This window comes from Bombyx mori, chromosome 6 (assembly GCF_030269925.1).
Source record: "Bombyx mori chromosome 6, ASM3026992v2".
In the NCBI taxonomy this organism is placed as follows: domain Eukaryota; kingdom Metazoa; phylum Arthropoda; class Insecta; order Lepidoptera; family Bombycidae; genus Bombyx; species Bombyx mori.
The window spans coordinates 15,689,157-15,706,304 of record NC_085112.1 but is presented as its reverse complement, the minus strand read 5'-3'; the positions used below and the strand labels follow the sequence as shown (position 1 = coordinate 15,706,304).

The window sequence follows — 17,148 nt, the reverse complement described above, 5'->3', positions numbered from 1 at the left end:
TATGTAATATATTTATTCATAAGAAGTTACACTTACATTCAAAACATGCCCCGCAAAACTGCTTATGCTTATGTAGTGTGCGTAATGTTTTTTTATTGATTTAATGTATTTTTTATGCATATTTAAAACGAAATATTAATATTCTGCACTCCTTCTCTACATTACCTATAAGTGTGGGAAATTTCGTGCTCCTCCGTCCGCGCAATTTTCGTAAAAAGGGGTAACTACAAAGCCTTTGCTTCACGTATTAATATATAGATAGTTCTGTAATATCTTCACATTAACGCAATCTATCATTGGTTTATTACTTAGAGGGGTTAACAATCTCACGCTCCATTAGATGTTAAGTGGTTATCGGAGCCCGTAGACATCAAAAACGTAAATTCTGTCACCCCGCTTGAGACATAAGCTCTAAGTCTCAATTCTATAGTACAACCACTGCCCCCATATTGCTTCGTCAGCTTAAAGTAAACAAATCCAATTTGTCTATGGAGGTGTTGTTTCGGGAATTGAACTACGTAATTTATTAAATTGAATTTGTAAATTCCAAGACATAGTTTTAAGTCGTCGTGGCCTAAGGGATAAAACGTTCGGTGCATTCGCGTCGAACGATGCACCGGTGTTCGAATCCCCCCAGCAGATACCAATATTTCTAATGAAATACATACTTAAAAAATGTTCACGATTTACTTCCACGGTCAATAACATCGTGTAATAAAAATCAAACCCGCAAAATGATAATTTGTGTAATTACTGGTGGTAGGACCTCTTGTGAGCCCGCACGGATAGATACCACCGTCTTGCTTATTTCTGCCTGTACTGAGACCTTAGAACTCATATCCAAAGGTGTGTGGCGGCATATACGTTGTAGATGTGTATGAGATCCGGTAACCACTTAACACCAAGCGGGCTGTGAGCTTTTCCACCACGCACACAACCGTGTGTCCACGCACAATAAAAAAAAATTAATCGTTTTTTTTTTAAATCTACTTAAATATGTATTTTTTATTGTGCAATAACATGTATGCATACAAAACCTGGATGCTAAGAGACGTGGTAAACAGTCGACGTCGCCGAAACACGTCGTTTCGAATTCTCCCGATCCACTAACGGTGCTTTTAGGTACCTCAAGCACCGGTCACCGTCCTCGTCGAACCCGTCGCTTGCGACGAAAGACTCCATGAGTAAAATAACCATTGCCAAATTGCCCACTGAGTTTCTCGCCAGATCTTCTCAGTGGGTCGCTTTTTTAGGGGATATTATTACCTGGTAACTAAGACCTTTAGGTCAAATCTTATTTTAATTTTAATTAAAATTGCACTATCTATTTTTAATATATTTATATACCGGTTTGTAAGTGTTTACGTCTTTTAATAACCGATTCTACCGATTCAGATTCTATTTCATGGGCCTGCAAGTGGCGGCGGGCGGGATGTAGAATCGGACTTAATTTTCCCATGACTGAGTTCACTAGCCAATACTAATCTGTCAAGCAATAAATTTTGACAGTCAAAAATAAGATGTTGCACGGTGCCTTCTTTGGACCCACACTGTGTACATAGATCGCTTGTAATAATGCCAAGTCTAGCAAGGTGCGACGGTGCAGTATTATCAGTGGGTCGTGTTTCCGATCCGGTAGTAAATTCTGCGGAGCACTGCTCTTGCTAGAGCCAATGCTAGCAACGTTTTCGTAGAACGCCGTGAGCTCACCCACTCGCCCGGTTACGCTTAACAGCTTGGTTACGAAAAAATAAGTTCAAACTCCTCACTCCTCCAAAATTTATCAATTACCATATTGTTATAATTCTTTAAAAAAATTGCTTAAAACAGCCTCGATACAGGCTAGGCCTTGTAAGGCAATTACAGATAATTCTATAATGTACCTAATGCTGATTTACTATAAATAAATAAATAAATAAAACCCAATCCTGGATCCGTACCCTCGTTCCAACGCTAATAATTTCGTACGAGCAGCGTGCATTATGCGCTCCTGACAGCCGGAATGAGCGATCACCACACATTTCGTAGGTACCGTACGCCAAAAAATATATTATTTCATAAACTTTACGATTCGGTGGCTGTTTATACGGGACGCGATCAATGTCGAACGACATCCCGTGTCCATGAATATTACTACAACAAATAATAGTTTGTAGTACTAATAGTACCTTGCCTACTTTCTGTATTCTGTAAATTAAGAAACTAAAATTTTGATTAAAAAAAGAAATATAGAAAGAATTTCTGTAAATCCACCGGTGTTCGAATCCCAGGAATGAAATACGTACTCAACAAATGTTCACGATTGACTTCCACGGTGAAGGAATAACATCTTGTAATAAAAATCAAACCCGCAAAAATTATAATTTGCGTAATTACTGGTGGTAGGACCTCTTGTGAGTCCGCGCGTGTAGGTATCACCACCCCGCCTATTTCTGCCGTGAAGCAGTAATGCGTTTCGGTTTGAAGGGTGGGGTAGCCGTTGAGACTTTAGAACTTATATCTCAGGTGGGTGGCGCATTTTCGTTGTAGATGTCTATGGGCTCCGGTAACCACTTAACATAAAATAACTTAATAAATAAATAGACGTCTGGAAGAAAGCGCTGTTAGCGATAAGACCGCCTATTGTACAAATGTATCTGCTTGTTGACTGTTTTTTAATGCTACTTGTGTTTTGGTGTGCAATAAGGTGTATTCTGTCTCTCTAGCTCTCTCTTTACTCTATCTGTCATTAGGCAAGGTTTTAAGGTTTAAAAGGCAGCACTTTTCCGATTCTATTGAGACTTCAGTTTGAAGTCCATAGATAAAATACATAAAGTTGAATTCAACTACGGGCGACGCAACACGTGCGACGTTTTATAAGTAACTTTCAAGAAAAATCATATCAACATCTATTTTCGAAGATCAGCTAAGTAGCTAAATACCTAGTCCAGCCATAAATTCGATTACAAAAGAAATTGCATTTTTTTAGATAAAGTAATGTAGTTTTATTTAATTGTATAGTGTATACCTAAATATTTATTAAAGTCTCAGCAAAACATAAAAAAAAATTCTATTCCAAATGGCTACCTTTGGCTTTTACACATGCCTTTAATTTGTTTGACCACGAATCTATAGATTTACGCACTGTTTGCAAGGGAAATTTAGCCACTACTGGCTCCAAAGATTTTAGAACAAGCCATGTCCTCTAAAACTGACCATAATTTGAAGTCTAAATGGTTGAGGTCTGGACTAGATAAGGGCCAGTCTTCAGCTCTTATAAAGTCCGGAATGTTGGTTTCAAGACAGGCTTTGGTAGTTCGTGCCTTGTGACCGGGTGCAGAATCCTACTGGAAAGTCCATGGTATATTTTTAAAAAGTGTATTGCTGAGAGCGTTCACAACATGATCCAAGACCGTATATTGATACGCTTTGGCTGAAGTTTTCATTCCTCTTTCACAAAAATTTAGTTTTGTGGCTCCTTGATAAGACACGCCCCACCAAACCATCACTGACACGGGATGATGACCACATTGGACCTTGCCAACCACTTGAGCAGCTTCTTTAGCACTGTAAGCGTACACTTTATCATTATGCTTATTGTAGTGTTCTTCGTGAAAAAAATTTCATCGATAAAGAGGATATTTCTGTGCCTTTCACCTGCGTGTCGCGACAGAAGGCGTTTTGATCGATCCACTCTCTTTAATTGTGAAGATTGATTTAGGGCATGTCCTGTATATTGACGATAAGCACTGAGCTTCAGGTCTTGTTTTATAATACGCGACAGAGTCCTAGCGGGAATCTTCATTTCTCGCGATAAGATCTTTTGCTTCCTAATGGGGTTTCGACGAATTTTGGCTTTAACAGCATCAACAGTCTTTGTAGTTCTAACAGCACGCGGCCGCCCCGATCTTTTCTGGTCTTCGACAGACGAAGTGTTGTTGTATCTGTTGATAGTACGATATACGAACATACGGCCGATACCAAGCTTTTAAAGTATCTAGAATATGACTGACGGCTCCATTACCCACTTTTGCAAGGCGATCACTGCAATCATATTTTCTTTAACACCCAATACCATATTGTAATTTGATAATGAACACAAAAAATATGTGATATGTCGCAAAATTGGTTTGCTGGAAGAAAACTCATGAATGAGTTAAGCTCGCCTTTGTACATAGTATTTAGACATTCTTTAAATCTGTTTTTTAATGTATTTTCTTTGTGTGTACAATAAGTATAAATAAAAAAAAAAAAAAAAAAAATAAAAACAAAATCGAAAAAAGTTTTTAAAATAATATATGTCGGCGTTAAGCCAGGGTTTTCACACATAAGTTCTTTTACAATGAAAATACAATACAATTCTATAAAACTTTAACATTACTTGTTTACAATAAAAAGCCACGCCTTAGTTATTCAGTGGTTCTTACACAATTAGCCATTTTGTGATGGTTATAGCAACTACAACTTCTTTTATACAAACAAATGTAATTACTGCGAAACAATTCACAAAATATAGCTTAATATTCACAATACATATTTTAGTGATTTTTACATGACTGACATTTAATTTATTTTACATGAGTTACTTTTAAGTAATATTAACTAACATTGTTATTATCCAGCCTAATCATAGATGGCGCCAACAACATCATTGCATAACAATTACAATACTTAATTAAATTATTAGTACTGTTAATTATAATATAAATTATTATTAATATTTATGCTTTATTCATATTTAATCATTTATACAGTCATTTGTGCTTTTAAACAATAATATAAACATTTAACATATTCTGAACATTTTCACATCAAAACAGTTCTGCTAATTATTAAATATTGTAGAATAACAATTTTGTTGGTAATAATAAATAAATATTAACATAGAATAAACTAAACTATATATTATTATGTTAATTATTGCCAATGGTGGCGTTTGCGCCCATATACCTATACGTGTTCCAAATTCAAATAATTTAAAAAGATGAAAAAAAATAAAAATTTTATGTATTTAATGCCAGACTAGTTACATTCCACCGGCTACCCATGTAACTGGTTTCTAGATTAACAATTTCTTCTTCTTCTTTATCTTCCTAGCGCTTTCCCAGTCTAGTGTAAAGGTCCGCTTTCTTACTTAAACTCCTCCACTTTGCCCGGTCTTCGATCTTTCTAGGTCAACGATTGTTGTGATAATAATATTATGAATTATTAATTATATTATAAATTATTAAACATCATGGTCCGTCAAGAAAACTATCACCTACTTAAGATTTCTGAAGTTTTTTAGTGTACCAATACCAATAGTGTACCAATTTTATTGTTGAGATGGGCGGACGAGCTCACAGCCCACCTGGGGTTAAGTGGTTACCGGAGCCCATAGACATCTACAACGTAAATGCGCCACCCACCTTGAGATATAAGTTCTAAGGTCTCAGTATAGTTACAACGGCTACCCCACCCTTCAAACCGAAACGCATTACTGCTTCACGACAGAAATAGGCAGGGTGGTGGTGTCTACCCGTGCGGACTCACAAGAGGTCCTACCACCAGTAATTACGCAAATTATAATTTTGCGGGTTTGATTTTTATCACACGATGCTATTCCTTCACCGTGGAAGTCAATCGTAAACATTTGTTAATTATGTATTTCATTAGAAAAATTGGTACCCGCCAGCGGGATTCGAACACCGTTGCATCGCTAGATACGAATGCACCGGACGTCTTATCCTTTAGGCCACGACGTCTTTTCGTACAGACAGACAGACAGAATGTACACACGTATGTATCGGCAGTTTTTATTTATTTGTCGCCTAGGCTTCCACTTCGGTAGTCCCGCTATCTGATACAGAGGGTAGCCAGAGGATTACCGGATTACAAGTATTGGCTTTGTGTGTTTACATTATTTTTCAATTTCGGGGAGCGATACATCGATGAAACTAATACTTGCAAAGATAAACGGCTTTATTAAAAACATGTCGTTTGGATATTAAACGATGCCAGCGGACGTGGTAAGTTAGTGCGTACAATTAATTATGATAATTGAATAAAATTTGTTATGTGGGAATCATGATCATGCATTGTTTCCGCTACTGATAATTTGTCTTAAGCGATAAAGCTGCTTTATTATAAACGTTACAAAACATGAAAGTACTCGCTTTAAGAAGTTGAACTTTATCATTATAACTTAATTACACATATAATATTATGTATGTGAGTGAGCTCTTTACGGGTGAAGCATTTAAAAGACAAATTACCTGTTTTACTAATGACAGTTTTGAATCATCGCATGTACGTATTAATATGTAATTGGAGCCTCCTTTTAACTCAAAATAGTAGGTACTCGTGTTGGAAGAGAACATTTTACCTATATTCAAATTACTTGATGTTTTATTGATATTCAATTGATACATACGAAAACCTTTGTACTATAGGACACATTAATAAGTTAATTAAAACTGAAAACAAAAAATTCGATGATAAATAAACGATAAACGAAAATACCTATTTACAAATTTGATTATGTGCATATTTGTGCTTGGGAGAACATTTATCGTTAATAGAATTAGCTATTCGACAAATGTAAGTTGGTAAACACAAAGCAAATATTATTCAACAAAGCAGCTGTAAATTTTTGTTAATTTTAAATTAAAAATTAAATTCTCGGTCAAAATGTCAGCCAATACGTCTTTCACACGAGACATAACATCGCGATAGGTATATTCACGTGAATCCTCATCTAATTCATATTCCCCTAAACATTTAATTTATGTATGACTCCGTAATCGCTCACATCTCCTGTCATCTCTCTTTACGGCAAATTGAAATATCAGCTGCCTTTATACATAAATATATGTATTTTTTGTAATGTTTTTCGTTAAAGAATTTAAGCAAACATGGCCGCTTTAAAAAAAATACGTACGGTACCCATCTGCTTCATTGTCCAATTTTCGACCAATCGCGTCGCTTCCCGCTCCCCTAGCTGTCAGTTGACTGTCAATTATTTGAAATTCGGATGTTATATTTTTTTTTTTTGACGGGGCGGGCGTTGACGCGTCTGTACATGGATGTATGCGTGCGTGTTACAATTGAATTGATTGAATTACTGTTAATTTTGAAAAATGGAACGTTATGGATCGCCCGCATCGCTTCTGGTAAATAAAGGGTTTAACCACGTCTCGTATTATTTGTGTATCAAACCGTTACAAATGTAAGAGAATGAGAAATAAGTTACTTCTGTTAAAATACATTTCAAAATAAAAATCTTTTGAAATTTAATGTTAAAAAAATATATTGTATACTTAAAAAGCGGCAAAATGTACCTTTTTAGAATATTTTACATTGTAAGCTGTGTTATTATAGGTAATATAGAAATAAAAAGGAGACTTCAAACTTAAGTCTAACTGTGTGGTCATTGATTGTATGTTGTCTAGAATAGCTCATTTCTTTCCGTCAATGTAATATAATATGCTATTTGTCGGAGTACAAGCAGCTGTGTTCTGAGTATTTTACGGTAATGGAACATACTGAGATAGTTGACCGACTATATTATTAATTAAAACTTCCTTTACGTTATTCACGTGTTTTTTATTGTCACTTTATTACTGTTGAATATTTGATAGTTGTCGTGATCACGGAGGACTCTACTAAAAGCAAAAGGCTCTACTACTGTTACTAGAGCATTGCTAGCTGCGCTATGTTTACCGCCGCCCTGGCTGTTTCGGACGGAACCACACATTCCGGCTTGGAGAATTAGAAACACATGTTGTGCTGTCTATGGATACAAAATCTTGCTTGCAAAATTGTCTATGCGACAATAAAAACGTCGAATTTAAAACTAAACTTCTCTGCCTCCTGTTCGGTATATTTTTGTATCTATGGATACAAGATCTCGCTTGCACAACTATCTTCTATCTATCTATATATTATATAAAAATGAATTTCTGTTCGTTAGTCTCGCTAAAATTCGAGAACGGCTGGACCGATTTGGCTAATTTTGGTCTTGAATTATTTCTGGAAGTCCAGAGAAGGTTTAAAAGGTAGATAAATACGAAAATGCTCGGAATTAAATAAAAATAACAATTTTGTTTTTCCTTTGATGTGTCCCCCGTCGGACGGATTCCTTTTGTTTGTTTTAAGTTTATTTTATACAAAAGTTTAGGTCTTTTATTTATCGATTGCGGTACTATGAAGTCTGCCGGGTCAGCTATAGACAATAAAAATGTCGAATTTAAAACTAAACTTCTCTGCCTCCTATTAAAATGTACAATATCTATGATTTTTGTACTGATTCCGTGGACGGGTTCGTACAAACAGACGCACAATCGTACGCAACCGCGTTCTGCGCAAACATTTGTACAGTGCGTAATGGATTAGCGGTGTCGCGCCGGCCGGTGTAGCCTTACAGGACCTGATCAAATAGGAGAGCGGTGCCTTTGTGTGGGAGCATCCACGCGTATTGGCATATGTCTTTATGACGATAACCATTTATTTTCTTATGAAAACGAACAACAAATATTACGATATTGAAATCCGTTATGATGTTTTTGCGTGTGGCAATCGAATTAATTGTTCGTTTAAGTCATTAGCCAATAATCAGTATAGAGGTCAAGCACTTTTGTCTGGGCAGCGTAAAAATGCGATCGGATTAACTTAATTTTAGCGCCACATTTATAACGTTTGCTGTTAAAGGACAATGCCCAAAAGTGGGCCAACTTTATGTCAAAACTATTTGTACTTGAAAAACTATGCCTTATTTTTTCACGTTGTTTAGTTTATGTATCAACATTTCTTTCAACCTGGCATTGTTTTCCAAAAAAATAAATTACTTATTTGATAACATCCCAAAACTATCCATGCCATAGTTTTTAAATTCGCCAATAGGCAAAGGGCTTAGCCCATACAGCCTTATAGCAAACCTATATGCTGTCAAACGAAAGAGTTGTTTGTGACTTAAACAACAAATTAAAAAAAATTAGCTAATGCTTATAATTCACAGGCTTCTTAGTTTATTTTTGTTCAATTCAATATTTATTGTAATAATAATTATTACTTAAAACCATAAATTATTTAATATTTTTAGATATTAATAATTCCATTAGTAAAAATATCAATGGCCTACCATTACTCTATTCTTATTATATATGATCAGAGAATTTTGGCAGCAACCCGAGTGAAGCGTCACTTGAATTTTTATTTTAATGTTTTTTTAATAGTTTATTGTGTAATTTGTATTATTTGTATTTGTAATATTGTGTATAAAAGGTCTGCGTAAGCTCATGCTCAGTCAATGTGGTATTCGTCGAGTTGACGTCAAAACTCCCAAAAAGCAATAAAAAGAGATACACCGGCTTTTTATTGACATAAAAAATATATAACTTCGACAGACTAGGCTGTATAGGCTACGCTCTTTGCCTGCTTATTGGTGAATTTAAAAACAACAACAACAATATCGTTGCCGGCTTCCGGATTCTCATTTCATTTTATTATTATTATGAGGATATAATAATAATAAAATGTACGTAAGGGCTTATTTCTAGCAACATTAACCACAATTAACTTATTTAATACTGTAAATAATGATGAGAGCGATTATTGATTTCGAAGAAAACAATTAACAACTTAATTTTAGCTGCAGAAAAAAACAGATTTCTCTTAAACCTGGGTGAGAATATATCTTTGTCTATCAAATTAAGTTAAAACCATCATGACAGGACAAATTTTTTTAGGGGCCCAAACGCCCATTGAAAATGGGCATTGTCCTTTACATGGTATCTCGTCGAGGTGGTTTAAACGACATTTCGCATAATACGCAACATTTATCTTTGTAATTAAAAGTCCGTTTAATAAAACGGTACCAAATTTGGTATTAGCATCAACAATTAAATGCTTTTGATAAAAGTAATTGAACTTCAATTAATATAATACTATTAAGATAATTAATTTGTCAACGTAACAATACCTACCGAGGACGGCGCGCTGCTGAGACGTTAATTTTGAATACTTCAAATATTCAATTTTGGTTTTGTCACACGTCAATTGAGCGACCTCGTGATCCACGTACTATGGTGTTGATCGACCTTCAATTCCCGATGACCTCCTCCTCGTGTCGTTTCCTCACTGGTAGGCAGCGGCTTGGCTCTGCCCCTGGACAGGATTTTATTTCTTTGTAATGTCTTTCCCGAAGTTAATAAAAAAGACTAACTGCTTAATAAATCGTACTGCAACAGTTTCTTTCAGAGAATTTTCAATATGATAATAAAAAGAAATGTTGTTGGTTTGGTGAACGCAATTCTTGACAACGACTCAACTAAAAATGTTTATAGGGAAAGGTAAAATGTTAAAAAAACTCTGATAATTCAATTAGATGACGATATCACAGGAAGATCAATTCCGATTTGACTATATAGGGTAAAGTCCGTCAGACTAGGCAGTAAGAAAACATTATTCATGTCAATTCACAGTGATCCGACTGTACTGCATGCTGGTTGCGTATTTGTCTTGCGTTTGACTCGACGTTACGTCAATATTAACTTGACAGACTTGACCGGCTGCGTGCGCGCATAATATCTGTATTATTCTGTGTTTACATCGCAAGAGTATAATGCAAGTAGACCGACTCTTAACAGGCGAACTTTCTTAGCGTAGACCTACCACCATTCCGCCTAAATCTGCCGCAAAGCAGCAGTCAAAGCATGAATTTTAGTTTTTTTTAATTGCTTAGATGGGTGGACGAGCTCACAGCTCACCTGGTGTTAAGTGATTACTGGAGCTCATAGACATCTACAACGTAAATGCGCCACCCACCTTGAGATATAAGTTCTAAGGTCTCAAGTATGGTTACAACGGCTGCCTCACCCTTCAAACCGAAACGCATTACTGCTTCACGGCAGAAATAGGCAGGGTGGTGGTGCCTACCCGCGCGGACTCACAAGAGGTCCTACCACCAGTAATTACGCAAATTATAATTTTTTGCGGGCACGCGTTTTCATTTCCTATATTCATTGTTTTTGAAGAACAATCCATAAATAAACAGATATTATCATTTAATGACTTTGACAATGAAAGCGTAATCAATTCAATCACATAACAAACCACAACTTAATCTTAGCTGCGGGGGGCGCGACCAGACCGGCATATAAAAGAATATAACGGATATTATACCTAGTTACACAATCAAAATGCAATATAAGTTGATAAGCTATGGATAAATACTTTTACGTTTTGGTAATTTCAACGTTCTACACAACACTCTAAAATCGGATTCCCTAGTTTCTGTCTAAATAGGTACTTTAGCGATGACGCAATGGTGTGCATTTTGTTGAACATATTTGCTTGCAATTTTGTACTTAAACCAGTTGTCGCTACACGAGCTCTGGCTCGGGACTCTGGACACCGATAGTCATGGGTTCGTAGTCTCAATTGTGTTCTATAAGAGCTGCTTTCAGCATCGGAACACAGGATAGAGAGGAGAGAGAGAGAGAGAGAAAGATAGAATATACTTTAAAGCACACCAAAACACGATTAACATTAGAATACAGTCAACAAGCAGATACATTTGTACAATAGGCGGTCTTATCGCTAAAAGCGATCTCTTCCGTTTAATTTACAGAAATTGTGGAAAAGATAAACATATTATAGCAAGTATCTATGTTGCAGTGTACTATTAGAAACATATTACTATATATTATATATACATATACCGTTTACATATAATAACTATAATAATATATAGCTGTCACGACACACGGCAATCTCTCTGTGCTTGGTGCTGCCCATTCACTGTTGAATCCCGCCTACCACGACACCCACGGGAACAATTCATTATCGTCTTCGACACAGCCTATACTGTGGCTTAGCCTGGTCTAAGAAGATCTTCCATTCGCTCCGAAACAAATGGCAAGATATGAGGTTTTGTAATCATAGACCACACAGTCAGGAATAGCTAGTAAAGTAATGTGAAGCAGAGAAGTAGAAAGACCCTTCCTTAGGCACTACAGTCCTTAGAAACATATAGAACAGTTTAGTCGGAACGTTGTGATATTTCAAAATATAGGTAGGCAGTGGCTTGGCTCTGCCCCTGGCATTGCTGAAGTCTATAGGCGACGGTAACCACTCACCATAGGTGGGCCGTATGCACATCTACCTATGCGGGCAATAAAAAATAACTTGTTAAAGAATCTGCATGGCATCCTCCTCCTTGCGTCGTATTCCTCATTGCTGAGGGTCGTGACCACCCTTTTGTATCACCTTCGCACGCACGATCTTTCTCCATCTATTCTTGTCTCTGGCGGTGTGGAGGGCGTTGTGAAACGTGGAATCAACAGCAGTGCGGATCTGGTCGGACCAACGTATTGGGCTGCGCCCCAGAGGTATTTTCCCATCTACCTTACCAGTCACGATCAGCCTCTCGAGATTGCTACCATCCTTCCTGCCTGCCTGCCTGCATGGCATAATTCTATAGTAAAAACGATATTTCTCCCTGAATTTAAAAGGCCTTTGTAACCTATGAAATAGATTTTTCTAGTCAGTTATATAAATATCTACTGGTGGTATCTACTGGTGGTAAGACCTCTTGTGAGTTCGCACGAGTAGGTACCACCACCCTACCTATTTCTGCCGTGAAGCAGCGTTTCGGTTTGAAGGGTGGGGCAGCCGTTGTACTGAAACCTTAGAACTTATATCTCAAGGTGGGTGGCGCATTTACGTTGTAGATGTCTATGAGCTCCAGTAACCACTTAACACAAGGTGGGCTGTGAGCTCGTCCACCCATCTAAGCAATAAAAATATATTTAAGTACTTAAATATGTTACGAACACAGTCCGTTTAGAAATGAATGCATCGGGTGTCCGTTGCGCAAACACAAACAAACCGCTGTTTGAACAACTTACGGGTTCAAGCTTAATGCGTTTAATGGCACGAGAATGTTACTCCAGTTTCACTTGCAGTACAGTGTAGGTACGTCATACCACGACCGACAACTATTTTTAATTATTTATTTATGTACACACAAAAAAAAGACATAGTACAGAGTAATAGGAAAATTATGTACAAAGGCACCGCTTATTTCTTTAAGAAATCTCTTCCAGCAGACCTGCGAGAGGATTATGAGAATAATAATCAAAAGTGATGAGTATGTGTAGAACAGCTAAAATAACAAATACAACACGGGAATTATAGTAATGCACATACACATAGCAAATATTGTTAAACTTGAATACAAAATATTATAAATCATGCGAATATTGAGTTTGAAAACAATTAAGTTACGCTAAAGACGTATGGCTTCTCACGTGCGTACCGGTCATCGTTCTCGTCGAACCCGTCGCTTGCGACGAAGGGCTCGACGAGTAAATTAACCCTCAGACACAGCCCACTGAGTTTCTCGCCGTATCTTCTCAGTGGGTCGCGTTTCCGATCCGGTGGTAGATTCTGCGAAGCAGGCTCTTGCTAGGGTTCGTGTTAGCAACGTCGTCAGGTTTGAGTCCCGTGAGCTCACCTACTAGTAAGGTTAGGCTAAAATAGCCTCTCGAGGCTATCAGCTTAGGTAGGAAAAAAAAACATGTGCGTACTTAGGTATAAGTAGACTCACAGTTTTTTTTATTAATCGGTTACGATTAGTTAATCGAGTCATATTTTAAGAAAGACTGTTCTATTTTTAATATTTTTAATATGAGCCTTTCTAACCTCTAGTAACTATCCTTGGTAACAGTATCTATACTGTATTTTGCTAAACCATATATCTAACCACTAACTGCAACTGAAGTTTGAAGGGCGGGGCAGCCGTTGTAACTATACTTGAGACTTTAGAACTTATATCTCAAGGTGGTTAGCGCATTTACGTTGTAGATGTCTATGGGCTCCGGTAACCACTTAAGACGAGGTGGGCTGTGAGCTCGTTCACCCATCTAAGAAATAAAAAATAAAAAATAAAATGGGACTTCGAACACATCTCTATAGCATGTTCTACGACCTTTGGTAGGGCGTGAAGTCTTCCCGGGTCAATACCAGCGGATTGATTTTAGTTACATAATCGTAATAATAAGAGAGCTATTTTTCCAAAGCGGTCGATATAATATCTACCTTGTGATATATCGTCAAACCTCAATCTGCGCGTCAGCTGATTGTGACGGACGTGCAACCCTATATTATGTGCTATTCTTGTTCTACTACCGCGACGTGTCGAGTGTTCCTCTATGTATCTCCATCTATTAGGATTCTTGCTCTTGAAAACATCAGATTATTTAGATTTTAGATTAGATTATTATAAAACAAAAATGAAATTGCTTTAATTCGAGCGCTTTTGTCAATATATTAAAAATATGAACACTACCAAGTTTTGCGGAGATTTCTCTTAGACGAAAATAAAATAAGGAATTTACTGAGTGAACCCAATAATTTCAATATAACTGTTAGATCGATTTGTACCTGTTTAAAATAACTTGTAAAACTGGCTTGACTGACAAAATGGCCGTCACAAGCGCTTCACTATTAGATTCACGAATGGTAAAAGCCTACAATCAATTTGATTTTGTTTGTTTTCATCTGCTTCGTTCTATCCAATACTTGTTTCTTCTTCTTCTTCTTCGTCGCTTTCTTCATTGCTGAAGGTCGTGTCCCTGAAACTTGACCGTTGCCTGTCTCGTGAGCTGTTTCCATTTCGTCCGGTCCTCAGCTGCCCGAATGGCGGTTGCGACTGGCAACCCAGTTAGAGCGGTTACTTGATCACACCAACGGCTAGGTAATCGGCCGCGGGGTCTCTTTCCTTCTACTTTGCCCGTCACAATCACAATACTTGTTTATGTAAGTAGTCAACAATTAATCACGTTTTGAAACCCGCAACTTCTCCAGAATATTGAAAACATAGGTACCTACATAAATATTTTTAATAGCTGCAGGCTTAAGACATAATCGCTAAAAATTAGCGATGGTGTTAAATATTTACTTGACTGACTTGATGACTTACTGACATGAGGTCAAAGCTTAAACAAAATCTCAAATTCATCGAAATAGAGGCTTTCTAAGATGAAATCCATAGCCTAAATATGCTTTACTAACTTGGCATAGGCCATGTTAGTTGGCTTCCGCTGTGTATCACGAAACAAAATAATAACAGACCCTAAATCAAATAAAGATGTAACCGAAAAATTAATACACGTGTTGTCAGGAACATTTGTCGAAAGGATTAAACAGGACTCGGGGAGTGGACAGGAAGGGTCGCGCTGTTATTGGACTGTCATCGATCAAACTGTGTTAATTATCGACAGTATCTCCAGAACAATCGAGTAGTAATGACCAGGAGAATATTTTACTATTTTACAAATCAAAACTGAATCATTGATTGCTGTTTATTTTGAAGCATCCCTAGCTTGGTAGGTACAACGCAGGTAAACTCCTTTAGGTATATTTTTGTTTAAAATTACGAATAGGCACTTTAAATACGGACGCACAAAACACGTGCTCCAGTGACTTCTATAATATCGCGTAGTAAAAAGCAACTTACTTATTAATAGGTACTTTAAATGCGTACATACTTACAGTAATGGTTTGCACGGATAATTCCCATCATTCTTTTTTTTTTCTACCTATGCTGATAGCTTTGAGAGGCTATTTCAGCTTCGCCTTGACGTGTAGGTGAGCTCACGGGGCTCAAACCGGAGTGCTGCTAACACTATCCCTAGCAAGAGCAGTGCTTCGCAGAATCTACCACAGGATCGTAAACGCGATCCACTGAGAAGATCCAGCGAGAAACTCAGTGGACTGTGCCTATGGGTTAATTTACTCGTCGAGCCCTTCGTCGCAAGCGAAGGGTTCGGCGAAGACGGTGACTGGTGCTTGAGGTACCTAAAAGCACCGTTAATGGATTGAGGGAATCCGTAATTACTTGCTTATGGCGAGGTCGACTATTTACCATTCGGTCCACAGGATCGGGTATGTAATTTCCGGCGGCTACGACAAGGGGTTTTCGTGTCGTACCGCCTGCTCAAAGTGGCACAATGATGCCGACTGTAAATACTTACTGACTGAGTCAAGCTCCAGGTCATCATGGAGGTCCACATTCCTTAAGAACCATGTTGCTCCAATGACTATCGTGCAAAAACGGGATTAAATGACTTGAAGGAGTTTTAAGTTAGTGCTGGCCGCGTGAGCGAACACTACGCTTGGATAGGACATGAAATTCTTCCTGTTTCTACCACAACGAAACCAGTTATATTTTCCGGTTTGATGGATAGTATAAGCGGTATAAAAACAAAATTAAGATTTTTAACTCTTAACAATCAAATAGCGTTCGTGTTATAGGATAATTGCTGCACCTTAAGCCCATATGGGCTAATAGTTTCATGAGTATATGTGGCTATCGATAAAGTTATCTACTAGTGGCTGCTTCTGATCTCTCATCGGCACAGCCAAAATACATTAAACACGATCTAACGACGCAACCATGAAAATCGCTCAATCTGATCGCTCAATATACAAAACACACCCAACCAACTTAAGTATCGAAGGAAAACAAATTAAAAATCAAATATTAAAACCAAACAACACAAGGCCGAGCCAAATTAACCGGAAAATGATTGTCAATTAAACTGGAATCAATATTTGTATTACAACAAACCTTGATTAAAAAAAAACCAGTAATATTTGCTCTACGACAATACATGTTAAAGTTACCGTGAACGATGAAAAAGTCAGGGATCCGTGCACCGCGGGACGCCATTTTAGGCTAATATTGAATTATCTTTTATCTTATACCGTTGTGTGGAGAAAAAATGACACCTGTCACAAATTGATCGAGCCTCAGTATCGGGCTGCTCCCACGAATTTCTCAACGTGAACCTTTTAAAAAGATAATCCGTGCCAATGAGACGTTTGGACAAAGCCTGGCTTTTTGAGTTAATAATCTTTGTCCTTCGAGCGGACACATGAAATTCTGACAATTGATGTTTGCAAACACAATATTCAATAAAATTATAATTTCAATTCATTGCTGATTTTAAACTATACCCAAATTATTGAAAATGTAAAAATTTTAATTATTTATAATAGGAAAACGCACCACACTAATACTATTGAGATTATAAGTTTAATATAATAATATAAGTAAAATATGACGTTGAAATTAATGCAAACAAAAGTATTCCAAAGCCTGACATTTACAAATTATTGTGCCAA

At 37.1% G+C, this 17,148-nt stretch overlaps 1 protein-coding gene across 1 annotated transcript in view; it reads left to right on the top strand.

The window, feature by feature from the left end:
• Positions 1-17,148, top strand: part of LOC110386824 (homeobox protein Hox-A1) — a 54,338-nt gene that overhangs the window by 31,372 nt on the left and 5,818 nt on the right. The window lies entirely within an intron of this gene.